The sequence below is a fragment of the Macrobrachium nipponense genome, chromosome 40, assembly GCF_015104395.2.
Source record: "Macrobrachium nipponense isolate FS-2020 chromosome 40, ASM1510439v2, whole genome shotgun sequence".
Classification (NCBI taxonomy): Eukaryota; Metazoa; Arthropoda; class Malacostraca; order Decapoda; family Palaemonidae; genus Macrobrachium; species Macrobrachium nipponense.
In genome coordinates this window covers 16,691,452-16,718,313 of record NC_061101.1, presented here as the reverse complement: position 1 = coordinate 16,718,313, position 26,862 = coordinate 16,691,452, and the positions used below count along the sequence as shown (strand labels likewise).

Sequence of the window (26,862 nt, the reverse complement as noted above, 5' to 3'; positions counted from 1 at the left end):
TTATTTTATTATTACTCATACATTTTAGCTTCATTTTATAATTTCTCAATGTATAATTTTCTTTAAAATAGTGTACTTTAACACATTTAGTCATTTTATAACTTCATAATGTATAATTTTTTTTATAATAGTGTACTTTATTTAGTACATTTAGCCTACATTCCCGAGTTAGTCTACTAATAAGTCAATAGAATACTAAGTCAATACTGTGCTAAACTCTTCTCAGAATATGCACATTTTTTGGCAATGGTTTTCATATTCTAAATTTGGTATTACATAATTATTGCTATTAGTTTTTTTCGTCATTTATTTTTATTGTAGAGGGTAGCGAGACGAGAAAAATAATGAATAAATTGTGGCGATCACGGGGCATTTGAATTTCACCATCAAACTTGCACAGAGCACAACGCCATCTACAGTAGGGCCTCGATAATCGCGGGGGATATGGCCCAGAACCCCCGTGATAAGTAAATACCCGTGTTATCCTGGTACCCCCCTAAAAATTGCTTTAAACTGCCTACTTTAATAATTAACCCACCCAAGACCACTATATCAATGTTTACAACTGCCTACTTTAGTTCAAGCACCAAATATGTCTTTAGCTATCACCTTAAACTAAATTCAAGGCAGTTTCAAAGTTATTCTTTCCTATCTTCAATTTCCCCTTCATCAGATCAGCAAACAAAAGTATATTATCTTACAATTCCTTTCTATTTTCATGATTTGGCTGCTGCACCAAACTAAAAGTACATAGTATATCTATTTTGTGAATGAACATATTTATGATAAAAAAAAACATGATTTACTGTAAAGATTGCAGCACCTAACTATAATATTAATGTATAAACAGCAAAATACTGCAATAAAATCTAGTTTTGTCTTTTGTTTATGTTTAGAATCAGCTGATGGACGTTTATTACCGAAAGAATTATTTTGGAAAACAATTTAGTTGCTAAAAGAAACTAATTTATTAATGGAATTATTATTATTTTTAACTTTGTACATAATAGTTTATGATATTATGATACAGCAATTCATATTTCATTGAGAGAGAGAGAGAGAGAGAGAGAGAGAGAGAGAGAGAGAGAGAGAGAGAGAGAGAGAGAGAGAGAGAGAGAGAGCAGCTTGGGATGAGAGTAACTGTTGACTAGCTTGAGAGAGCAGCTTAGGACGAGCGTACTGTTACTAGCTTAGCTTGAGAATAACATAATGAAATTTGTATTGTAAATATTTTTATGGTGATAAGAAATGAAACATGGATAGTGATAAGATATTATCTTGTATACTGTTATAATGTGATAATCATTGAGTCAACTATAAAAGTTGTATTGAAGCAGTTTCGTAAATCACAGAAAGAATAAAAGACTATTTTGTTCTTTTATTACGGCAATAATAGATCAGTATTATAGTTTTTTCTGTAAGTGGTGAGAGAGAAAGGATATACGTAGTATTTGGGCTCCACAAAAAAAGTAAGTAAAGTGATTTATGACAGAATTTAGAGGATACTTACGTAAAAATACATCGGTAGTTTGTAGAACCGTGTAACCACTATCACATTGTGTAAAGATAGTATGTACGAATGAGACTAGGTTTGGTAACGTCACGGTGGTCATACATATTTTTTTCGTGAATGAATATACATTTATGATAAAAGAAAATAGTTACTGTACTGCTTAGAGTACCATACTGTAATATTAATGTAATCACATCAAAATAAAGTAATCATTGCATGCTGTAAACATGTAAAGTGTATTTTTGTCTTTTGAAAAATGCATTCCCCAAGGAATTATTCCTTGAAGAGGCTTTTTATTATGAAGATATGCCAATAATATATAAGATATGCATTTTTTTATGAATATATGACAATAATATATAAGGTAAAAATGGTTTTATTACGTTTACGCTTCGTCACCGATCGCAAACAACAATATGATAATCTATGACAATTATCGTTTGTATGACTGCAGTGTTCAGAGAAGTTGATTACGATATAGCTAAACAATAATGAAGTTCAAATTGAAGATTGTTTTCCCTAAATGTTATTACTACTGTAATTACACTACAGTAGTACCTCGAGATACAGTTCCTCAGTGGATAAATGGTTTTCGCTCCCGGCTGCCAATCCGGTGGTCCGAGGTTCGATTCTCAGCTCGGCCAACGCAGAATTAGAGGAATTTATTTCTGGTGTTAGAAATTCATTTCTCGATTTAGTGTGGTTCAGATCCCACTATAAGCTGTAGGTCCCGTTGCTAGGTGATCAATTGGTCCCTAGCCACGTAAAAATATCTAATCCTTTGGGCCAGCCCTAGGAGAGCTGTTAATCAGCTCGGTGCTCTGGTAAAACTAAGATATACTTACCTCGAGATACGAAAGCCAATACAAAAAATTTAACGGCTCTACATACGAAAAGTTTTCAAGATACGAAAGGTTTCTGTAAAGTTCGAGATTCGCCTGAACACCGATAACAATTTTGAAACTTGCGTGCCGCCAACTTAGTAGACTCGCCACCATCCTCCTGCTCTCCCATTGGTTCCTGATGCTAGTCGCGGCCATGAGATCCTTCTCTCCTATTGGCCAGCGTCCCTCCCATCATGCATCTATGTACGTGGTGGCGTGCCTCGGCCACTCGGTACCAGCATCGCTATCGTATGCACGCGGTATTCGTTTCGGGATCGTCAACTGTTTCTGAATCTACTAGTCAGAGTTGACATTGTGATGGTGTTTGTGTCATGTGTATTTAAAAATAAAATTCATTTCTTTTCACAGAAAATGGAAAAAGAAGAGCACCTCTTGAGTGACGACATATATGATATGATTGACCAAGATCTCTCTCGTGGGATAAGTGACTAAGGTCTCTCACATGGGATAAGTGATCAAGGTCTCTCTCATGGGATAACTGGAAACTATGCAAGGTTGGTAGAATCTCCACTCCCTGCTGAACAGAGGGTGTTGACCAATCATTTACAACATACATACCAGTATAATCAAGGCACTTCAGTTTATGTTGAAGGTCAGCAGCCGAACATTCAGTACCCAAATCAGTTGCAGAGAGAGCATTTGGTTGAACAGGGTTTTGATGGACATCAGGGCCAACAGAGTCATGAGGTGCAACAATTAGTAGATAATTATCAAGACGGGCAGCCGTTTTTAAAAAAAAAAAAAAAGAAAACATACGCGCTGGCCTTGTGGGAGATTGCCGCTTTTCATAAAGTGCAATCGTTTATAGAAAAAAAGACACCCCAAAAAGGCTCACACAGGTCGTATGCTTGCGCAGTTCAATGACGTTTGCCTGAGTCGTTTCAGGAACATTGTGAAAAGTAGACAGAAGCAATCTTCCTTGGATCGTTATTTTTTAAAGAGGCCTTTAGCATTAGCAGGAGTAAGGAAAAAGGAAGATCCAAGTGATAAAAAACAAAGTTGAAAGTGGTGAAGAAGTTGAAAATTCTGGGAAAAAAAAAACCTACATAAAAAAAAAAAAAAAAAATCAAAGAAAGCAAAAAAATTTTTTTTTTTAATTTTAGGTTTTTGTAAAGTTAAGTGCTACAGTTTTGTTAATGTGTTTCGTTAATTTTAGTTTAGTTTTCCTTAAATTTTTTTGTGTTTCGTAAAGTTAAGTGTACATACGTACGTACGTACGTATGTATCTGCCATTTGTCCTCCTCCTCCTCCTCTGCCGCCACTTTCGGAGATAGCCTCACTCAAAAGGTAAGCTTCTACATTTTACGTACAGTATTTCTTGTATACCATGTACACTAATACAGTGTTCCCCCCGTATTCGCGTTCTCCGGATTCGCGGACTCACACATTCGCGGATTTTTCTTTGGAACCTATCTAGAAATTATTCGTGGACAGACTCGCCCATTCGCGGAATTTTCCGACAAAAATAATCACTAATTAGTGTATTTTGATGTTTATTTTCATGACTAAATACATTTTTATGATACAAAAATGATTTACTAATTTTCAAATATTAATTTTGATTAATACTGTATTAGTAAGTTTAATAAGTTTAAATATCACATAATAAAAATAATAATTCTCTCTCTCTCTCTCTCTCTCTCTCTCTCTCTCTCTCTCTCTCTCTCTCTCTCTCTCTCTCTCTACTACAAAGATGTATGTTTTTTGTATGATAAATAAATGATTTACTATTTTCAAATATTAATATTAATTTATACAGCAATAATATCAATTCATTAAAGAAAATACCATAGTGAATTAGTAAGATTTTAGCTTATAAATTTAAAAAATGATGGAAGAATGAAGGAAATCCCAGTCAGATTCTTTCTCTAACTCCAGGTACTAAAACTCAGATATACGTATCAAGTTAAGTGACCGGAGGGGGAAGGAGCTGATTTGTTGCTGCCATCAAGTGGGCATGAAATTTTCCTCTCCTCTCTCTCTCTCTCTCACTGAGATGAGAGATTTTTATGGTACATATATGCGTAATATGTTTATTAATATTTTCAAATAATAATAATAATAATAATAATAATAATAATACTAATAATAACTGTAATTACAAAAATCATATGTGAAAGTATTTTACAAATACTACAATAATCTCTCTCTCTCTCTCTCTCTCTCTCTCCTCTCTCTCTCTCGCTCTCTCTCTTAAAGCGATGTATGTTTTTTTGGATGATGATTTACTAATTTTCAAATATCAATATTAATGTAGACAGCAATAATATAAATTCATTAAAGAAATTCTAAAGTGATAATTAGCAAGATTTTAGTTTATAAATAAAAAGAATTATGTAACCCCGTGTCTTGTTTTTTTAACACTTAGCCAGCTTGGTTGGCTGGGTTCCAACTGTTAAATCGAGTGTTGCCAATTACGGATCATTGAAATTCTCTCTCTCTTTCTCTTTTGCTGATATATATGAGATAATTTCTATGGTACATGTGTATGTTTATTGATATTTTTGCATAATAATAATAATAATATAACTAATTTTAAAGAAGTACAATAATCTATCCATTTCACTCTTAAATAAGGACAACCCTCTCTCTCTCTCTCTCTCTCTCTCTCTCTCTCTCTCTCTCTCTCTCTCTCTCTCACAATCCCCGAGATACTAGCATGCGCTAGTGGTAACTCTCGCCCTCTGTTTGGGCTGGAAGTGTATGTATAAGTATATCTTTAAGGACATTACTACATTTTATGGTAAAATATACAGTACTAGTTTACAAATAATATTACGTTTAATGAGATTAAACAGTAACAATAACATTCTCTCTCTCTCTCTCTCTCTCTCTCTCTCTCTCTCTCTTTCTGCTATTGGCTGTTTATATATTTCTAATGGTAAAATGTTTAAGATTACTTTAAAATGATATTAATAATACCAATTCAGTGGTATATTTGATGTAGGATAATACTTTAAGTAGACATTTGGTATTTGTGATTTCACATTCCATTGTTCCCTTGTAAAAAGAAAATGGATGTCTCAAATAGTAACAGTATTAAAGAAAACGTGCATGACTGAATACTTATGGGGGGACTGAATTATTTTCACATACGTAACTAAGTCATTCAGTACGTACAGTATGTATTTATGTATAAACATAAAATGTAAGATTTACTTTAAAATAGTATTAACCACTTCAGCACTGGGACGTACACGTACGTCTTTTCCAGTAATAAAAGACCGGGACGTACGCGTGTACGTCTTTCATCCCTCCTCGAAAAGCAAAGCGTTTTATTTAGCTTGGATGGTTTCCAGACACAGTATTGTGTAAGAGAGAGGTGCTGAAGCTCCACCCACAATTCGTTCTAACCAATGAGCGTCCGATGGACGTCGTGACGTCATTTTCATATGGGATATTAGGAGGGGTACTGGCCATCATATACCAGTGCGCCTCAGGCTATTATCTGAGAAGGATGATGACGATTTTGTCCGTAAACCATGTAGATTTGAATTCTAAACCTTTTTCCCTTTTGATTGCAGTTTTTTTTTTTTTTTTCCAGTATCATGTCAGATGATAGTGTTTCAGAGTCAGGGTCTGAGTACCTGCCAAATCTATCAGATGATGATTATAGTGATAATTTCTTAGAGGTTGACAGTGACAACGAGTGTTTGGAAGACATTGAACCTCTTGTCGATGAAGGCTGGCGGTTCATAACTGATCCATCTTGTGACTTGTGCCCAGACCCAGCCCCCCCTGATTCACGGAGGGTGACAATGGGATTCCTGCTTACACACCAGATTTCATCTGCTTACGTGATACATTTTTTTTTTTTTCCTTTTTTGTGGTGATGTAATGGACAAATTGTGTGAATGGATGAATGCTCGGGCAGAGTAGTACTTTCATTCAACAGGAAAGCGTAAGGTGAAAGGACTTCTATGGAGGCCTGTTACTCATGATGAGATGTGTTTTTTATAGCTTCCTGATGATAATGGGGGTGAATAAACTGCCCCATATGTATATACGTATTGGTCACGAGATGCTGTTGCTTTTATTATCATTATTATTATTATTATTACTGTTATTACTGTTTTATTATTATTATTACCAGCTGCCTAAACATTCATTGATGTATACGCTTTTTCTGTATGAAACCTAGGAATAACTGTTTCAGTAAGAAAACTAGTACTGCTATTACCACTACTACTATTTTACTACTACTTTACTACTTTTTCTGCTACTTTATTTCTATTACTTTACTACTATTTCTACTACTTTATAACAGTTCCTACTTCTGCAATTACTTTTTCCACTAAATATTCCTATTTTTTTTTTATATTCTTACTATATATTTTGTAATTTTTTGACAATGGGGTAAAAAATATTCATTGATATCCGTACACACAATGTTTTCACATAAGAATATGAAGGGAAAATATGAATAACATAAAATTTAGTGGGAGCAAGTAATGATTGATACTCGCGGTCGACAGGGGGTCTCATGTGTTTCAAAGATTAATATGAACCATAATGGGATATTTTATGTATATTTGATGAAGGATGGTCTTTAAGGGATACTTTGGTGTTTGCATGTTTCAGGATAGTTTTATGAGCATTTTAGAGGGAGGGGGGTTCCAAACATTCGCGGATTCCTAACTATTCGCCGTGGGGGTGTCTGGTAGCAGCATTCCCACCCGCGGAATACGGGGGACCCCACTGTAACACTTTATTTACAATGGTTAATTTGCCATTACGTTTATTGTTAGGTAATTGAATGGTCCCAATTTGTAAATTTTGTTTGTAGTATTTCATTGTTTTTATAGGTCGATTTTGGCTTTATTCTTTGAAATTTACTTGGGGGTTTTTTGGAGAGGGGCTTGGAACAGATTAGCCTTTTACCATTTTAATTTAAAAGTGTGGTCCAAGATACCGAAAACCTCATGATACGCAGAAAGCGCCTCGGAACGGATTAAATTTCACATCTCAATGGTACTACTGTACTTACTATCAACATTTCTAAAAGGTTAAGGAAGACAAATGTGCTGTTGAGTGTAACTCAATGTTTTACATTTCCTGCTTGGCCGTGCAACTTACAAGGTTGTATGTCAAATGAGTGTTTGAAAAAAAAGGAAAAAAAAAATTTTTTTATTTTTTTTTCCCCCCCCCCCCCCCCCCCATGAATATGCGTATAGATTATGAAGATATGCCAAACTAATATATAAGGTGAGAATGGTTTTATTACCATTATTGTCAGTAATTAATTCCTTAGATGTGAATCTGTTCATTAGTTCATGCATTTGGTTGGTTATCGGAACCAGGACGAGGGGCTTAGCCCTAAAGCCACGGATTCATACTAGCGATAATTAGACTGAGAGTGGTCCAAAGGAAAAACCTGTTTGAGTTAACTGAAATCCGTGATTGCTGATTGAACGCCGACTGAGCGAGGGCCCCACCCCCCTGTATTTGAGGAAAGTGAACAATAAACTATTTGTTAATGGGATTAGCATTTTCTAGCATTTATAAAGATTTACGGTTGCTCTTCTTACCTCTAGTATCATCTGATCTCATGGGCGACATATCGAATATGTATGTGTTGGGGTTGGGCCTTCGCAAAGGTCGGTTGGTGCAAGTCCCTTCCTCGTTGGGGTATGATGGACTGCGATGATGTTTCTAAGTTCCATTCAGTCACTTCTTCTGATTTAAGGGTTTAGTCGTTGAAACACAGAGTACAAAAATAAGATATATTCTTCTATCTTACATCGTGAAGAGAAGAATTTGATAGGTCTTGCCAATGAAGACTTGCTGAAGGAAGTCCTGACATCCAACTTTGGTTTACAAGATCATAGGTGAAGCAAACACTAGCTCAGCCATACAAACAGACTACCAGCAGATGAAACTAATCAGACAAAAGTCAGTTGGACGGTTTTCTTTTCCTGGGTTATAGGTCCAACATTGGTTTCTCAAGCGGAAAGCTTTGTCGACGATTCACACAACAATAGATTGGATGACTACAGGTGCCTGAACTAATTAGGGACGCTGATACAACACGGTCAAGGCTTAGTCAATCTTTTACTTTATCACTACCTTCCCTAGCCCTACCAACTCCTCCTGCCCACTCCTTTGACCCCTTGGGTCATTGGTTTAATTTAATCCGTTTTTAAAAAAAAAAAAAAAAAAAAAAAGTTTTTTATAATGTGGAAAACACATATATTCCACTTAAATATGTAAACACTTACATAATTGCTCGGTCGGCTACAAAACCAAACTCTGAACATTACCCAAGACATGAAGGTCGACTTGCATTTGACCCATAGGAGTGTAGAAATTAATGTGAATATATAGTTAACTCATAATTACCAGCAAGTGGTTAAGGAATGATATTCAATTGGTTATATGTAAAAAATCAGATATATAGAAAATATAAGTAAAAAGAAAATTCATGGCGTACACAAATACAGATTCACGTATGAGGTATAAGATATAAGGTATAGGGTATAAGATATAAGATATAAGACATGCCCATGATAATAATAGTAAGTAATAATGATCATGTGATATATAATGGTACAGTTTTATACTTCTACTCATGAAGATACATACTATAGAAAATACTAATGTACTTCTAATAATTGCATAACATAACGATTTACATGATAAAAATCATATATTAACTGCAATTAGTAGTATGATACAAGGTAACAGATTGATTATAGGCTACCTGATTTATTTATACATATATAAATAGATTCATATAAATATGATCAATATATGTGCACCCAATACAAATGATTAACATAAATGACTAATCTAAGTGATAAATCTAGGTACACTTTAAATAGATTCCTAGTGCTTACACACACAGATATATATTGATTCACTGATTAACTTCTATATTCTTCAAATAAGCATGCTGATAGATATATAATGATTGTGATACTGGTACAGATTCTGTTATTTACTGATACTTTATGTATGATACTGTTACAGATTCTGATCCTTTACTGATACTTTATATATGGAATACATAGCCAAGGAGATACCTACTACACATTTAACTAGCGTTTTGAACAACTTTTCGCCCATTACATAGTTCCCGACAACCACCTAGAGCCAAATGAATTGGGCAATTCCAAATGGTTCTAAAAACAAGGGAAAATCGTCTGGGCAGGGTCCGACGTTCTGTTTAGCCTCCATGCTTGTTCTCTGCATCCTATGCCATACAAATACGTTCGCGATGAATAAAATCATCCCCAGCACAAGGTCTGCGCCAGCAAACATAGAGTTGAATACTCTCCTTGGTTGTAAGCGTTGGAAGTATGTTCCTTTGTAGTCAATTCCGACAGCTGCTGGACCAACTCAGCATTAAAAATGAAATTAACGCTGGGATATGGGTGACGGTCAAGGAAATGCACGAAATAAGCCTATTCACTTATGATGGTGCTTATTCCCTTCACATTGTAGGTGGTCGTTACTCCACTGCAGCCGTCCGCAGCGACGAACAGTTTGAAGTTTTAGACGATCCGTCCGGGCATGCAATGTGAAACTCTCCGACTGCGAGGTGTAACCAGGTCCCGTTAATCAGCCTGTAAGCGAACTTATACTTGTCAAAAGGTAAAGTAAATTCAGACAACGTTCAAATATGTGAGGGAGAGAGCCGTTAAGGACTAGACTTAACCCACATGAATTCGCTGATATGGTGGAATTCAAAAGAGTCAGCTGTACAAACTTTTTTACCCATGGCATTAGAACAATGAGTGAACCTATCCAGGTCTCTGACGACTGTAAAAATATCCATATTAACGGATATTAACACGAATCCTGAAAAAAATTCTATATTACTGGTAGTAAGCTACTAGACATATAAGTGGGAAACGGAGCTATTTGTAAGATTGCCAGGCAACATAAGAGTCAATGGGAATATTAATCATGATTCTGTAATTCTCTACGCTTACAGAAATTAAGCAGTGATAAAATTCGATCCTGTGCCCTTAACAAAAGTTCCCCCTCGAAGTGGGACCACCTTGACGTGGTGAGGGGGCTCTTGACACCCAGGAATTTGTTCCCGGGTTCAAGTCAGAGTCCCATAGATCATCGTATAATTTGGATTAATTGTTGTGGAATTTTCCACCTTTAATTTATTAGACATGAAAATAGGAAAAGATATCATAGCTGGGACTGGGTTTATATCCAAAACTAAATAGTGGGAACTGTGGTAGGATCATCAACTGCCCGATAATGGTCGGACCTGAGAGATAATGTTCGGACCTGAGAGATCAGGCGGAACTATTCTTTAGAGCTGGACCACGGATTCCAAGGGGTCTGGTTTGGGGTTAGGACTCTCGGCATTCTATACGGTTTGCCCATAACATGATTGGGGTGGGGATGATTGTATTCTTGTAATACTCTCAGTCCTATCAAGCGGGTTTGGCTTACACTTGAGCCACTCTAATCATGTTATGCCATCCCCAGTGGGGTAGGGTAGGGACGTGGACATTTGGGATTCGGTTCTCACTTATGCCATTGGTGGCGGAATAAACTCCAAGAAAGGCTGATGATATTTTTTTAAGTTTTCAAGTTTAAATTATATATATATATATATATATATATATATATATATATATATATATATATATATATATATATATATATATATATATATATATATATATATATATATATATATATATATATATATATAATATTATATATATATTATATATATATATATATATATATATATATATATATATATATATATATATATATATATATATGTATGTATGTATATATATAAAACATTCATTGAATAGAATGCCTTTTCACTGTTAACCAGCTTTTTTGAAATTGCTTCATATTTTCTAATTATTTTCTTTACTTCATTGTTCAGGTTACTAATGGACACATAATGGGGTTCTTCCATTTACTCCAGTATTTTTACACGCAACAGCTGTTTCATCAACCTATACGTATTGACGTTATCAAGCGTACTGATACAAATATGAGCCTACATGCGTTTTGTGACGTCATGAGGACGGAAAGGTAGTACAATTGCCAGATACCTAGTTTTAAGTATTTACAAAAGACTATAGTGAAACATAAAATAAGACAAATAAATAAATGTTAACAGAAATTATATAAAAAGTTGAAAGTAAGTTATTAGTACATGTACACATTAATTACATATATGTTTAATTACCTGAATGTCAGTGTGCAGCGTGCGCTCCTGTCCGCGTGTGGTGGTTTTGTTCCACGCAGTTGAAGGGCTGCCTACTACACGAGGGCAAGGATTGGTCTGCCTCACGTTGGATGTTAAGGTTGGGGGCGTTGCATGGCGATGCTGACTGCTTCTGATATCAATAAACGATTGTAGTTGCCTTCCTTGTGTATCCTTCCTTGTGTATTATTTTGGTGTTTGTGAGAAGTTCTTGTAAGGATGGTTTTTTATTGTAGTTATCCACAAAGTGCTGATGAATGGCTCCTAGGTTTCTGTGGGCCTGCATGCGACGTTTGAGTGTGGTGGTTGTGTGTCCGATATATAGCATTTTTGGGGGGGACTGACATTGCTCATCAGCACAGCACAGACAAACTTGTATACTATATCAGATTCAACCTCTTTCTCTGTCGATGGGGCCGTACTATTTTTCATTACCAAGATTTGGTTTGCAGTAAAATCTTGCTGTTATTTTGTTATATGGCGCTAGGGGGGTGGTTCCTCTTCGCAGTATACCAAGGATGGCTTTCCTTCCATCTTCGTGGTGTTTGTTGTATGGTATCTGATGGTATATCACTATTTCTTTGTCTTTGTCTTGTGTGTTGTCCCTCGGGGTCGGGTTATGGAAAGCCTCTAATCTCTTTTTGACAACTTGCTGGATCATGTCGTCTGGGTAGCCGTTATTTGTGAGCAGCTGTTGAACTTCATTGTTCAGGTTACTAATGGACACATAATGGGGTTCTTCCATTTACTCCAGTATTTTTACACGCAACAGCTGTTTCATCAACCTATACGTATTGACGTTATCAAGCGTACTGATACAAATATGAGCCTACATGCGTTTTGTGACGTCATGAGGACGGAAAGGTAGTACAATTGCCAGATACCTAGTTTTAAGTATTTACAAAAGACTATAGTGAAACATAAAATAAGACAAATAAATAAATATGTTAACAGAAATTATATAAAAAGTTGAAAGTAAGTTATTATGTACACTGTAAATGCAGCTTTTTATAGAAGCCAATTGTGCATATAATAATTAATTAAGCTTTGTTTTTCAACTTGGTGATTAGGGTTAAATTATACTAAAGATATTTTGTCCGTTTTACATGTAAACATTGTTCAGTCTATTTTGGATTGTTACTGCTGTAATTTGTTTGTTAATTGTTGTTGAGTAGTTCTTGAAAAGATTGTTTATCCTGGTAGTTATCAGTGTTGGAATTACACTGTAACAGTTATAAGTTTCTGGAAATAGGATCAAGGTTTTTTGATGACTGACAGACCAGGAGAAGTCTTCGAAGTGTAAAGAACATTTCTTTGGAAATTCGTTTCGTTTGTATTGGATGTAGCTTAGAGTAACACAGATGTAAGTTTATTTCTTTACTGAAATTGTATATATTCTGTTTAATGTTTGTGGCGTTTTGTAGTTATATCAAACTATTATCAATTCTTTGTTTATTATGGAATTTCTACTTAACAGTTTTAGTAAGTTTGTATATTTTGTTGTTTTCAGTTTCTTGAACCTCGTCGCCTTGTACTACTAGCAAAGTACTCCTCATTGGTTCTCTGGTCTTGGAGTAATGACTAACTATAAGCCCTTACAGCAACGGTCAACTTTAGTTGTAGTGTTAAGTGATTTAAAGCTTTAAGTTGGTTTAAAGTGTTTAGTGATGTCAACTTGAACTTTTTATCAAATTTTTAATAAAGTGTGACGTGAGTAACAGATCTGTGTCTTTTCTACATCTCATCCCTGTGGCTTTGAAGAAAACGGCAGCTACATTAGTTCAAGAAAATCTCGTGATTGAAAATGCAGGAATCTAGCGAAGTTGCTGGGTCTATAGTCAGTGAAGATTGTCTCGATGAAGTGATACAAGAGCAAATAAAAACTTTGAAAAATGCCCAAACTGCTGCTCTGTCTGCCGTGACCAAAAGGAGAAATGAGATCTTTAGACTAATGGATAATTGTGATAATCTTCATCTGGTGAAGTCTGAAATGATTATTTTGTGCAAATTACGTGATAAATATGATGAATGTTTTCAGCAATATGAGAAGCATTTAACAGATTCCAGTGAACGAAACACAGTAAATAAGAGGCATTCAGAAAATACTGTATCTATTGATCGTTTCATTACAGAAATGAATAATTGGGTCAAGGAAAGTGAATTGCAATTAACTGCAGACCTTGATAGAAAAAGTCTTTGTTCCTCATCCACTAGCAGGACCAAGTTCCAGCAAAGAATAGATGTTAAGATCTTGCGCCGCCTCAAAGAGAAAGCTAGACTGGCAGAATTGATGGCTCAACATGCTATGAGAGAAAAAGCAAAAGTGATGGAAGAGCAAGAACTCAGACTTAAGCAGGAGAGGGAAGAGCAAGAATTTAGACTTAGAAAAAAGAAAGAACAATTAGAATTAGAAACAAAAATTGCTATGTCTCAAGCAAGGGAAAGAGTTTATGCTGAAGCTGACAATATATCGGATATCATGCCAAAAGATACTCCTTCCCAGTTGAATCCAAAATGTTAGGACCCGTTCCAACCACAACCTTCGGATATAACAGTAGATACTCCTCAGTTGAAAGTGAACGTTCCCAGTAGTTCTAGCCATTGTCGGTTCCCTGAGCCAAATCTTGATATGCAACTACAGTCCCAACAAGAGATGCTCCTGAAGACACAGCAACACATGACTGCAGCAATGTTGCTTCCAAGCATAGAAGTACCAAAATTTAAAGGTGATCCTATTGAGTTTGCCACTTTCATGATGGCATTTGATGCCAGAATTGCCCCAAATGCTTCGGGTGATGCTGACAAACTGTACTACTTGGATCAGCAACTTGAAGGGGAAGCCAAAGACTTGATAGGTGGATGCTTGTATATGAGTTCTTCAGAAGGATATACTTCAGCTAGGAGTTTGCTCAGTCAAGAGTATGGCGATCCCTACAAGGTGTCAATGGCATATATTAAGAAACTTATTTCTTGGTCTGCACTGAAACACGAAGATCCTCATGGCTTGTATACATTTGCTTTATTCCTTATTAAGTGCAGACATGCCATGACCAACTTGTCACACATGGATACTAAATCATCTTCCTAACCTTCAAGCAGTTGTTAAAAAAACTTCCAACATACCTTCAGAACAAGTGGTGTAGCCTGGCTGGACATTTGAGGGAAGAAAAGGGAGGAGTTGATTTTGCAGATTTGGTTGAATTTGTTTATAAAAAGGCAAAGGCAGCAAATGACCCAGCATTCAGCAAGTTTGCTCTTCAAAATAATTATTCAAAGCCTGAAAACAACTCTGGTAGCTTCAAACTCAGATATTGTCAACAAAAGAACAAAAGTTCAAGCTTTGCTACCCAAGCAGAACTGAATCCAGAAAATAGAAAGACAACATTAGTCTCTGAGAAAGAGAAATCATGTCCACTGTGCAAGAAAAACCATGATCTTGATGATTGTTGGAATTTTGTTAAGAAGACCTCTGAAGAAAAAATAGATTTCCTTAAGGAGAGAAGGTTGTGTTTTGGATGCTTTGGTCTCAACCATACCTCTAAAGGATGTATGAAAAGGAAGCAATGTAAGACGTGCTGTAAGAGCATCCACATCATTGCATATCGAAGGATTCAAGTTACATAAAGACAATGAAGAGCGTCTAGAAAAGTAGCAAGTGAAATTATTGTTAGGCACAGTACTACCAATCATGTCAGTGAATAAATACAATATTACAGGCTATTCTCCCAGTAAAAGTATATCAGAAAGGGAACCAGTAGTTTTGGACACTTATGCCTTTTTTGATAATGGCAGCACTGCGGTTATTTCATCACAGAGAGTTTACGAGAGCAGATTGGTGCATCTGGAACAGAGACATGTTTAAAGCTCCAAACCATGCATGGCGTAAACATTGTGAATACTTTGGCGGTTAATAATTTGTGTGTTACAGATATGGAAGGAAACAACACTTTTGATTTGCCAAAAACCTTTACTCGTCAAGATATCCCAGTGAGTCATCAACAGATACCAAAACCAGAATTGCTCAAAAGGTAGCCGGTCTGAGGAATATTGCTGATCTGATTCCTGATTATAGAGCAGATCTGGAGATTGGTTTGTTGATTGGCAGTAATTGACCTAAAGCACTGCAACCATTAGAAGTGCGTTCCAGCCAAGGGTCAAGATTCCTTTGCAGTTCTTTACCACCATGGATGGACTGTTAGTGGCCCTCTACATTTTAAATACTCTTCAGAGAAGAACAGTATTTCATGTCACCATGTCTTTCTTCAGGAAGTTGAAAGGGTAAAGGAGTGTATTCATCCTGCAGCTGTGGTCCATATGTTCGAAAGAGACTTTAGTGAGAAAGATGTTGGTAGAGTTCCTGATGAGAAGGGTCTGTCACAAGAAGATCAACAGTTCCTCAAAGAAGTTGCAGAAAACATTCAGTTTACCAATGGACACTACCAGCTTCTTCCCTTACCATTTAGAACCAATAAAGTTAACTTGGTAAACAATAGAGAACAGGCAGTGAAACGAGGACCAATGGCAAAGAAGAAAAATGAAACTAAACAAACCCAAAGTTACCATGAAGATTATGTGGAATTTGTCGAGAAATTGGTGTCTGAAGGATATGCTTATAAGGTTCCGGAGGATCAGTCGTATGATGAACAGCCTGCATGGTATCTGCCTCATCACGGTGTCTACCATCCAAAGAAGCCAAATAAGATTAGAGTAGTCTTTGACTGTAGTGCTAAATACCAGGGTAGTTCCCTAATGACAATTTGTCATGCCAAGGTCCTGATATGACTAATTCCCTTGTTGGAGTGCTCATCAGATTTCGTCTAGAGAGGGGTGGCCTTGATGGGTGACATAGAATCTATGTTTTACCAAGTGCAGGTACCAAAAGTTCAACATAAATACCTTAGATTCTTATGGTGGCCTGGTGGTGAACTTGAAAGCGAACTTACCAGAGTAATCGTATGGGTGTGTTCACATTTTGGAGCAGTTCATCACCTAGCAGCGCCAATGTACGCTTTGAGGCAGCAGCCTGACCATGCAAAGGATAAAGTATGGTCCACGATGTAGAATGCACCATTAAGACTAATTTAATTTTTTATGTGGATGATTATTTAAAGTCTGTACCCTCAGAAGAGCAGGCATTAAGACTTGTGAAAGACGTTACGTCAGCATTGAAGGAACGAGGTTTTCGGCTGACAAAGTTTGTGAGTAACAGCAAGCTGGTGTTGAAATCAATCCCGCAAGAGGACCGTTCAAAAGATCTTCAAACTTGTGATCTTGACTATGATGAACTTCATGCAGAAAGAGTTCTTGGTCTTCAGTGGAATATTGAAGATGACTACTTTACTTTCTCTGCAAGCTTGGACCCAAAACCACTTACAAGGAGAGGTATTTTGTCAACAGTATGTTCCCTCTATGATCCTCTTGGTTTTGTGGCTCCTTTTCTTTTGCCAGCTAAGAGAATTCTTCGCGAAGTTTGTCAGGATAGCAGCTTGGGATGGGATGATGCTATTCCCGAAAAATACCAGCAGCCCTGGAGAAGGTGGCTTGATGATTTACCAATCCTGGGTAACTTAAAGATTCCAAGATGTGTCAAGCCAAAGGAATTTGGTACAGTGACTTCCACACAACTGCACATGTTTTCAGATGCTAGTAATGAAGGCTATGGTGCTGCAGCATACATAAGACTTTCCGATAGCAGTGGGAGGATTTCTACTGCTCTGCTGATGGGAAAGTCTAGAGTGTGTCCTGTAAAGGCAACAACCATACCCCACTGGAATGGTTTGACTGCTGCAGTGGTGTCCATAAATCTAGCACAACACATTTTGAAAGAGCTGCAGATTACAGTGGACCAGACATTCTATCACACAGATTCTACAACAGTTCTTCACTATATCTTTAGTGATAGAAAGAGGTTTCCTATATTTGTTGCAAATAGAGTGAAAGTAATTAAGGATTTCTCTAGAAAATACACAGTGGAGATATGTTCAGAGTAAAGAGAATCCTGCTGATATTGCATCAAGAGGTTTCACTAGTCAGCAAATGCTGACAGTAACAGTTTGGTTTGATGGCCCATATTTTCTTAGAGGACCAGAGGAGCTGTGGAAAAATGACATGACTCAAGATGATGTTGAATTGGAAGGATCTACAAGTTTTGCAGTACATCCAGAAGATGAGGAGGGAAATGCTGTTGATAAGTTTCTTAAGTATTATTCTTCATGGCATCGGTTGAGGAAGGCTGTTGCAGTGTATCACCGTCTTTTTTTCATACTGAAATCTAAGAGACAAACTAGACTTAATGGTTCAATTACAGCAGATGAATTAGATGCTGCTGGAAAAGCAGTCATCAGATATATCCAGAAGAAAACTTTTAGTAAGGAAGTGGCACTCTTACAAAAGAGCGAAGGGGGTTCAAGGGGGCCGAGACTTTGTAGTAGCAGTAGCATTTATAAACTAGATCCCTTCATTGATCTGCAAGACAGGCTTCTTCGCGTTAATGGACGGCTCTCCAAAGCAGAAATTTCAGCTGACGAAAAGCATCCAATGATATTACCTAGAAAGAGCCATATTACCACTTTGATTATTCGTTACACACATGAAAAATTAGCTCATGCTGGACGCAAACCATGTGATGGCAAACTTAGAGAACTTTACTGGATTATCCGTACCAATGCAAGTGTCCGTCAGGTTTTACAAAGATGTGTCATTTGCAGAAAAATGAGAAACCCTGTTCTTAACCAGAAGATGCTGATTTACCATTGGAAAGAGTAATTCCCAGCTGCTCCATTCACACACACAGGTGTTGACTTCTTTGGCCACAGGAAGTCAAAGAAGGAAGGCAAATCAGGAAGAGGTACGGTGTATTGTTTACTTGCTTGTCTTCAAGAGCAATTCATATAGAGACAGCCAATTCCTTAGACACATCGTCCTTCATAAATGCTTTAAGAAGGTTTGTTGCTAGAAGAGGAAATGTAGGAAGATTTGGTGTGACAATGGGACAAACTTTCATGGAGCCGAGAAGGTTGAGGAAGTCACTGCAAGAGATGAATGATGATCAGATCAGAGCTTTCCTCTCAAAAGAAAGCATCAGCTGGACCTTCAATCCCCCCTACAGCTAGTCATATGGGAGGTGTGTGGGAGCGTCAGATTAGAACTGTGAGAAAGGTCTTGACTCATCTCTTCAAAGAACATGCTGGACGACTGGATGATGAGAGTTACCGCACTCTCACAGAAGTTGAGGCTATAGTGAATGACCGTCCTTTGACCACAGTCAGTGACAGTCCAGAGACTTACAACCACTCAGTCCAGCACAGCTTCTCACACAGAAATCAAGTGTTGTGATGCCACCACCTGGTGTTTTTCAGAAAGAGATATGTATCTGAGACAGAGGTGGCGATATGTTCAATTCTTGGCTAACTTATTCTGGACTAGATGGCGAAGAGAATATTTATCAACATTACAAGAGAGACAGAAGTGGAACAAGGAAAAGCGGCACATTCAAGTTGGTGATATTGTCCTTGTAAAAGATGATAATCAGTTAAGGAGTAACTGGATGATGGGTTGTGTTATCAGCACTGAAAAGGACAGAACCGGTTTTGTACGAAGTGTAGTTTTGAAGACACAACATCAGAGCTCCACCGACCCATTCAAAAGCTTGTTCTTCTCCTTGCAGTAGAGGAACAATGATTATGATAGTTATTTTTTTAGGATCAAAGGATTTGAGAGTATAATTACAATTTAATATTAGATGTTATTTTATATCACCTGCATTTATAGATATGATGATTTTGATAAACAAATAATTTGTTTATAGGGCCGAGAATGTAAATGCAGCTTTTTATAGAAGCCAATTGTGCATATATAAATTAATTAAGCTTTTTGTTTTTCAACTTGGTGATTAGGGTTAAATTATACTAAAGATATTTTGTCCGTTTTACATGTAAACATTGTTCAGTCTATTTTGGATTGTTACTGCTGTAATTTGTTTGTTAATTGTTGTTGAGTAGTTCTTGAAAAGATTGTTTATCCTGGTAGTTATCAGTGTTGGAATTACAACCTGTAACATTTATTAAAGTTTCTGGAAATAGGATCACAGGTTTTTTGAGATGACTGACCAGACCAGGAGAAGTCTTCGAAGTGTAAAGAACATTTCTTTGGAAATTCGTTTCGTTTGTATTGGATGTAGCTTAGAGTAACACAGATGTAAGTTTATTTCTTTACTGAAATTGTTATATTCTGTTTAATGTTTGTGGCGTTTTGTAGTTATATCAAACTATTATCAATTCTTTGTTTATTATGGAATTTCTACTTAACAGTTTTAGTAAGTTTGTATATTTTGTTGTTTTCAGTTTCTTGAACCTCGTCGCCTTGTACTACTAGCAAAGTACTCCTCATTGGTTCTCTGGTCTTGGAGTAATGACTAACTATAAGCCCTTACAGCAACGGTCAACTTTGTTGTAGTGTTAAGTGATTTAAAGCTTTAAGTTGGTTTAAAGTGTTTAGTGATGTCAACTTGAACTTTTTATCAAATTTTTAATAAAGTGTGACGTGAGTAACAGATCCTGTTGCTTTTCTACATCGTCATGCCCTGTGTGGCTGTTTGAAGAAAAACGGCAGCTACATACACATTATACATTAATTACATATATGTTTAATTCACTGAATGTCAGTGTGCAGCGTGTGCGCTCCTGTCCCGCGTGTGGTGGTTTTGTTCCAATACGCGGTTGAAGGGCTGCCTCCTACACGAGGGCAAGGATCGGTCCTGCCTCACGTTGGATGTTAAGAAGGGTTGGGGCGTTGCATGGCGATGCTGACTGCTTCTGATATCAATAAACGAATTGTAGTTGCCTTCCTTGTGTATTATTTTGGTGTTTGTGAGAAGTTCTTGTAAGGATGGTTTTTTATTGTTGGTGGGTATCCACAAAGTGCTGATGAATGGCTCCGTTGGGTTTCTGTGGGCCTGCATGCGCGACGTTTGAGTGTGGTGGTTGTGTGTCCGATATTGCATTTTTGGGGGGGACTGACATTGCTCATCAGCACAGACAAACTTGTATACTATATCAGATTCAACCTCTTTCTCTGTCGATGGGGCCGTACTATTTTTCATTACCAAGATTTGGTTTGCAGTAAATTCTTGCTGTTATTTTGTTATATGGTGCTAGGGGGGTGGTTCCTCTTCGCAGTATACCAAGGATGGCTTTCCTTCCATCTTCGTGGTGTTTGTTGTATGGTATCTGATGGTATATCACTATTTCTTTGTCTTTGTCTTGTGTGTTGTCCCTCGGGGTCGGGTTATGGAAAGCCTCTAATCTCTTTTTGACAACTTGCTGGATCATGTCATCTGGGTAGCCGTTATTTGTGAGCAGCTTTTGAACTCTGTTGATTTCTTTGTTATATATAGTAGTATATATAAAATATATATATATATATTTTATACCCCCTCTAATCTTTATGCAATTCGGGGGGGGGAAATTATAAGGATTCGAGACCCGCCCTGGACTTTTGATGCTGTTTGGCGCAGATGACGACTATGGACAAGGACTTGGACCACCCCCAGGAAATTTCAATTAATCAAGAGCACGATGGTAGCTCTACAAAATATTGTAATGGAAAACTATCTAATGTGAAAATCTTGCGAGTGCTACATGTAGTGGGCATACCAGTGCAGTGCGACTATGACATTATTTTGACAACCCTCCATTCCTTTGGAACTATAATTGAAATAAGGATGAATTTCCTTGAAGTCACATCAAAATGGGAAGCATGGATTACTTTTGATAAATATGAAGATGCCATTAAGGCAAGTAGTAATATCAATACAGTTCAAATAAATCAGTGTATTATAGAGGGAGCTTTGACAGATAAAGTACCCAAAAATTTAGATAGCTATGTACCATCTGAAGGGGTTCAAGATACACGTCAGAAAACGACGGTAATAATCCATCTAGAACTCCCAAACCTCCTATGTGGCTAGTTGCTACAGCAAAGGAGGAAACTTACAATTATTATAAGTTCTGCAGGTATCTCCAGAAAAAGGTGGGAGGAATAAATAGTGGAGATATATCTAGATTTGGAAAATGTACAGTGCTAATACATGCTAAATAAAAAACACAAGCACAAATGCTATCTGCAGTGAATCCTTCTGGGCATGATATGATTAAAGAAATCAGACCCCACCTGAATTTTAGTTATGGCCGAGGTGTCATTTTTGACAAAGATTTATATGAGTTCACAGAAAGTGAGATCCTTGAAATGAGCCCATTGACAGTGTAGTGTGGAAAGTAAAAAAGACACCCATTGCTAATATGATAATTTTGACCTTTGAAGACCCTATCGTTCCATCCCATGTAATCATTGAAAATGAAAGAGTGCGAATAAGACCCTTCCTCCCGAAACCAATTCAATGTTTCAACTGTTTCAAGTTTGGTCATTCATCAAAAGTATGTAGATCGCAAAAGTTTGCATAAATTGCTCTGCCCCTGACCATGGTATTTGTTCTGAAACACCAAATTGTTGTAATTGTCAGCTGAACCATAAGGCTAATGATAAAAACTGTGAAGCATACAAAGATGAACTATCAGCAATAAATAAGGCTAATGCTGAACACATTAGCATAGGATATGCCAAACAACAATTGGGCCAATCAAAGAGCTATGCAAGAGCTCTAAACCCACTACCCCTTACTACCTACCACAAGGGGTCCTGTGGGAGCACCTTCTCCAGCAGTAAGTGTATCAACTCCTGTGGTAGAAGCCCGGGTATCTGGGTTGGGTGCTCAGTCACTGGAAGCAAGAGCACACACCACCAAAGCAGGCAAGATGCCCATCATCTCTTCCATCTCCTACTTTTAAAGTAGTAAATCTATCTCGGGCAGAATCTCTGCCTGATCTAATGGAATCAAAACCGTTAAGGAACCCCAAGAGAGAAAGGACTCTTTCAGGCTCTCCCCCTTATACTCCAAATCAGCATGCTTCGATATTTAACAGCTATAGTGTGCTTTCTTTAAGTGAAGCAAGTATTTCAATGGAACACAACCACCAAGTTAAAGAGGTTTCACAGATTACAAACTAGGAGAAATTAAGATCACAGGGTTAGTCATAAAAAACCATCTTTTCATACAATCAACTTACCTGTCAGATATATACATAGCTAAGACTCCGTCGTCCCCGACAGAAATTCAAATTTCGCGCCACTCACTACAGGTAGGTCAGGTGATCTACCGGCCTGCCCTGGGCGGCAGGACTAGGAACCATTCCCGTTTTCTACTCATATATTTTCTGTCGCCGGTGGTATCAACATCGTTGCTGCCACCTCTTGACTGGAATTCGCTTTTCTAGACAATTGATCATCTTTTTGTGGACTTTTGGTGACGTACCTGGATCGTTGTTTTGGCATTCGCTACTGTGGACTGGATTTGGACTTGCTTTTGATTTTTCTTCAAGAATGTCTGATTCAAGTGGTTGTGTGAGAATGTGTGTGAATGTAGGCTGCAAGGTGAGGATACCGAAAGCTTCGGTTGATCCTCACACTGTATGTCGCAAATGTTGGGGTTTTGATTGTTCTATTTCTAACACCTGTCATGAGTGTGAGAGGTTGAATGTTGAGGAATGGAAGACTCTAACTTCTTACTTGAAGAAGTTAGAAAGGGATAGAGTCAGAAGGGCTGCATCTAAGATTGCGGGTAGTAGTACAAGGCCTATTGAGCCTTTGGATAATTCTAACTCTTCTCTTAATTATGATTCTAATTCTGTATCAGGGCCCTCACTGGCTTTACATTCAGATTCGGCCTCGGAAATTGCTGAACTGAAAGCTACTCTTCACAGGATGAGATCCAAAATGGCTACCATGAAAGGTAAGGACTGTGAAAGTGATTATAGTGAAGTGAGTGTCCCCAGTGTTGTGGAGGGGGCGTCTGACCGTCTCTGCGACGCTCCCAGGCCTAGACCTCTTCCAAGCTCCCAAGCCCAGAGGAGAAGGAAGTCGAAAGCCGTACGGAGGTTGTGGAGAATTCCCCCCGGTCAGGCGTCCCTTCAGCAGGCTCTGTAAATAGGCAGACTGCTCAGGACCGCTATAGGAAAAGCGTCCTCAGAGAGTGCTTCTCTTCGTCCGCTTCTCCCTCTCCTAAACGAGGGTGGAAGGATTCGGACTTGTCCAGGCCCCTGAAAAGGCACTGGAGAGATCCTGTGTTGGATTCAAGCCCAGAACGCTTTTCGGAAGAAGCGCCTCCTTCCATCAAGAAGGCGAAGAGGATTTTGACGTCCCATGATGTGGGCAAAACTCCTTCCGAGGTCTCCCTCTCCCGTTCAAGAAGACGCAGGAGAGGCTTCCAAGAGGATCATTTTGGCGGTGCAGGAACAGCTATCCGCCTTGGTAGGAGTCCTTTCGAAGGATCCTCCTCGTAAGAAAGACGTGAGACTTCCGGTCAAGAAGACTCGTCTTCCTTCTCCCGCCAGGAGTGAGGCTCCTGTGGGACGTGAGTCTTTTGAGATTTACTCGGATAGAGACTCTTTGGACGATTTTGATTCGCCAGACAAGCGCGAGGCTTCCTACAGACGAGAAGCGTCTTCTAGGATTAGAGCGTCAGACAAGCGAGAAACGCTTTACAGGCGCGAGGATATTCCCAGATGGGATACGTCTGCAGACCAGCAGCTTCAGCCGAGCGCGAGGCAAAACTAACCAGGCGGGTGAGGATTCAGCCAAGCGCGAGGCGCCAGACAAGCATCTTACATACAAGGATGTGGCACCAGAAAGGCGCGAGGCTCCAACCAGGCGCGAGGCGTCAGTCAGGCGCGAGAGTTTAGAGAGGCGCGAGGCATCAGTCAGGCGCGAGGCGCCAGCCAAGCGCGAGGAGTCAGCCAGGCGCGAGGATCCTGCCAGGCGCGAGGCAACAGCCAGGCGTGAGGCGCCAGCCAAACGCGAGGCGCCAACAGCCAGCGCGAGGCCCAGCCAAGCGCGAGGGCCAGCCAAGTACGAGGCGCAGCCAAGCATAGGAGCTCTATACACTCTCTTAGCCCCTCTCCTATTAGGAGTTTGTCTCCCTGTTAGAGAGAGTTTTTGGACAGGAAGACCCGGAACGGGAAGTGGCCTCTCCTTCTGATCCGATTTTAGAAGAGGACTCAGAGGACGAGGACTCACGGCAGAGAAGGGCTGTCTAACTACAAAGTTTTGAAAAAAACAGCTCTCCTCCTCCAGGAATACGGAGATGCATTGATCCCTGCCACTCCTCCTTCGCCTCGTTCACTTTTTTCTTGCTCTAAGACGCCGAAGTCGTCGGCTTTCTTGAAGATGAGACCGACGATTTCTATGAAGAGAGCTCTTCAGTCGCTGGATAGCTGGATGCTAACCAAGAAAGAGCTAGTAAGGACAGTGTTTTGCATGCCTCCCGCTAGACTTACGGGCAAGAGAGAGATTTGGTACCAGACTGGGGAGAATATGGGTCTCACTCTCCCAGCTTCGGCTGAAGCTGACTTTTCCAGTCTGGTAGATGCATCCAGGAGACATAGCCTTCACACTGCTAAGATTACTTGGGGTCTTTCAGAGTTGGATCATCTCCTCAAGGGACTTTTTCACATTCTAGAAGTCTTTAACTTCCTAGATTGGTCCCTTGGGGTGATGTCCAAGAAGGCTCATGCCCCTGAAGGGCTAGAGCCGGACGTACTCCTTGCAATTTTGTCCTGTATTGACAAGGCGGTACAGGACGGCTCAGGGGAAGTTTCTTCCTTATTTGGAGCAGGTCTCTTGAAGAAGAGATCTGTTTTTAGCGCTTTCTTGACGAAAGCAGTATCCCATTCGCAAAGAGCAGCCTTGCTATTCGCCCCTAGGTCTGACTTTCTGTTCCCTTCACAGTTGGTGAGGGATATTTCCCGATCTCTGACGGAGAAAGCGACACAGGATCTTCTCCTGCAATCTTCCAGGAAGAAGAGACCAGTGATGGTGGGAGAAAAGAAAGGTGTGTCTACTCCTGTTCGGCCCTTTCGAGGAGGCCCTCCCGCTAGAGTTACCGCTAAAAGGAAAACGACCGAGAAGAGAGGTCGAGCCTCGTTCCGTCCCTTTAAAAGGGGAAAGTGAAGTGGCGCTCCTCCAAACACCAGTAGGTGCCAGGCTCCGGGGATTTGCGGAAGCCTGGACTCTCATAGACACAGACGCTTGGTCGATGTCTGTGCTTCAGAAGGGATACCTCATTCCTTTCCTGGACAATCCTCCCCTGACGTCAACTCCGAGGGAATTGTCCGCCAATTACAAGGACCCTGTGTTGAAAGATACTCTTCAACAAATGGTGGATCAGATGTGGGACAAGAGAGCTATAGAACTAGTGCTGGATCAAAGCTCCCAGGGTTTTACAATCGTCTTTTCTTGGTTGCGAAAGCCTCGGGGGGCTGGAGACCAGTTCTGGATGTCAGCGCTCTGAACAAGTTTGTTCAGAAACAGAAGTTCTCCATGGAAACCTCTGCTTCAGTCCTTGCGGCTCTTTGCCAAGGGGATTGGATGGTGTCTCTGGATCTCCAGGACGCCTATTTTCACGTCCCGATCCATCCTTCGTCGAAGAAGTACCTCCGTTTCATGACGGGGGGGAAGGATCTTCCAATTCAGAGCCTTATGTTTCGGCCTGTCTACGGCGCCTCAGGTTTTCACGAGCCTTATGAAAAATGTGGCGAGATGGCTTCATCTGAAAGGAATCAGTATTTCTCTGTACCTAGACGACTGGCTTATCAGAGCAAAGTCAGAGAAACAGTGTTTGGAGGACCTGACTGTGACACTAAACCTGATAAAGACCTTAGGATTACTCGTGAACCTTGAGAAGTCCCAACTGATCCCCAGCCAGAACTTGGTCCATCTGGGGATTCGGATGGATTCTCGGGGTTTTCGAGTATTTCCTTCTCAAGAGAGACTAACGAGAGGTTTAGAAAAAGTCTCTCTCTTTCTAAGGAAGGAACGTACTTCGGCGAGGGAATGGTTGAGCCTATTAGGGACCCTTTCCTCGCTCGAACAGTTCTTTCATCTAGGAAGACTTCATCTCCGTCCTCTTCAGTTCTTCCTCAGAAGTTCGTGGAACATGAAGACAGGACTCCTCTCGGACAGTTTTCCCATTCCAGTTCTGATGAAACGCCATTTAGAATGGTTGGTTACTCCCACTGAGGGAAAACAAGGGTACTTCCCTGGAAATACAGAGCCCAAACCTTGTATTGTTTTCCGACGCGTCGGAAAAAGGTTGGGGAGCAACCTTGGGAAAGAGAGAGGTGTCAGGCACTTGGAAT

At 39.1% G+C, this 26,862-nt stretch overlaps 1 long non-coding RNA gene across 1 annotated transcript in view; it reads left to right on the top strand.

Annotated features, from left to right (window-relative positions):
* LOC135212307 (uncharacterized) overlaps positions 1-26,862 on the top strand; it is a 91,108-nt gene that overhangs the window by 42,175 nt on the left and 22,071 nt on the right. The gene's annotated exons all lie outside the window — the stretch shown is intronic.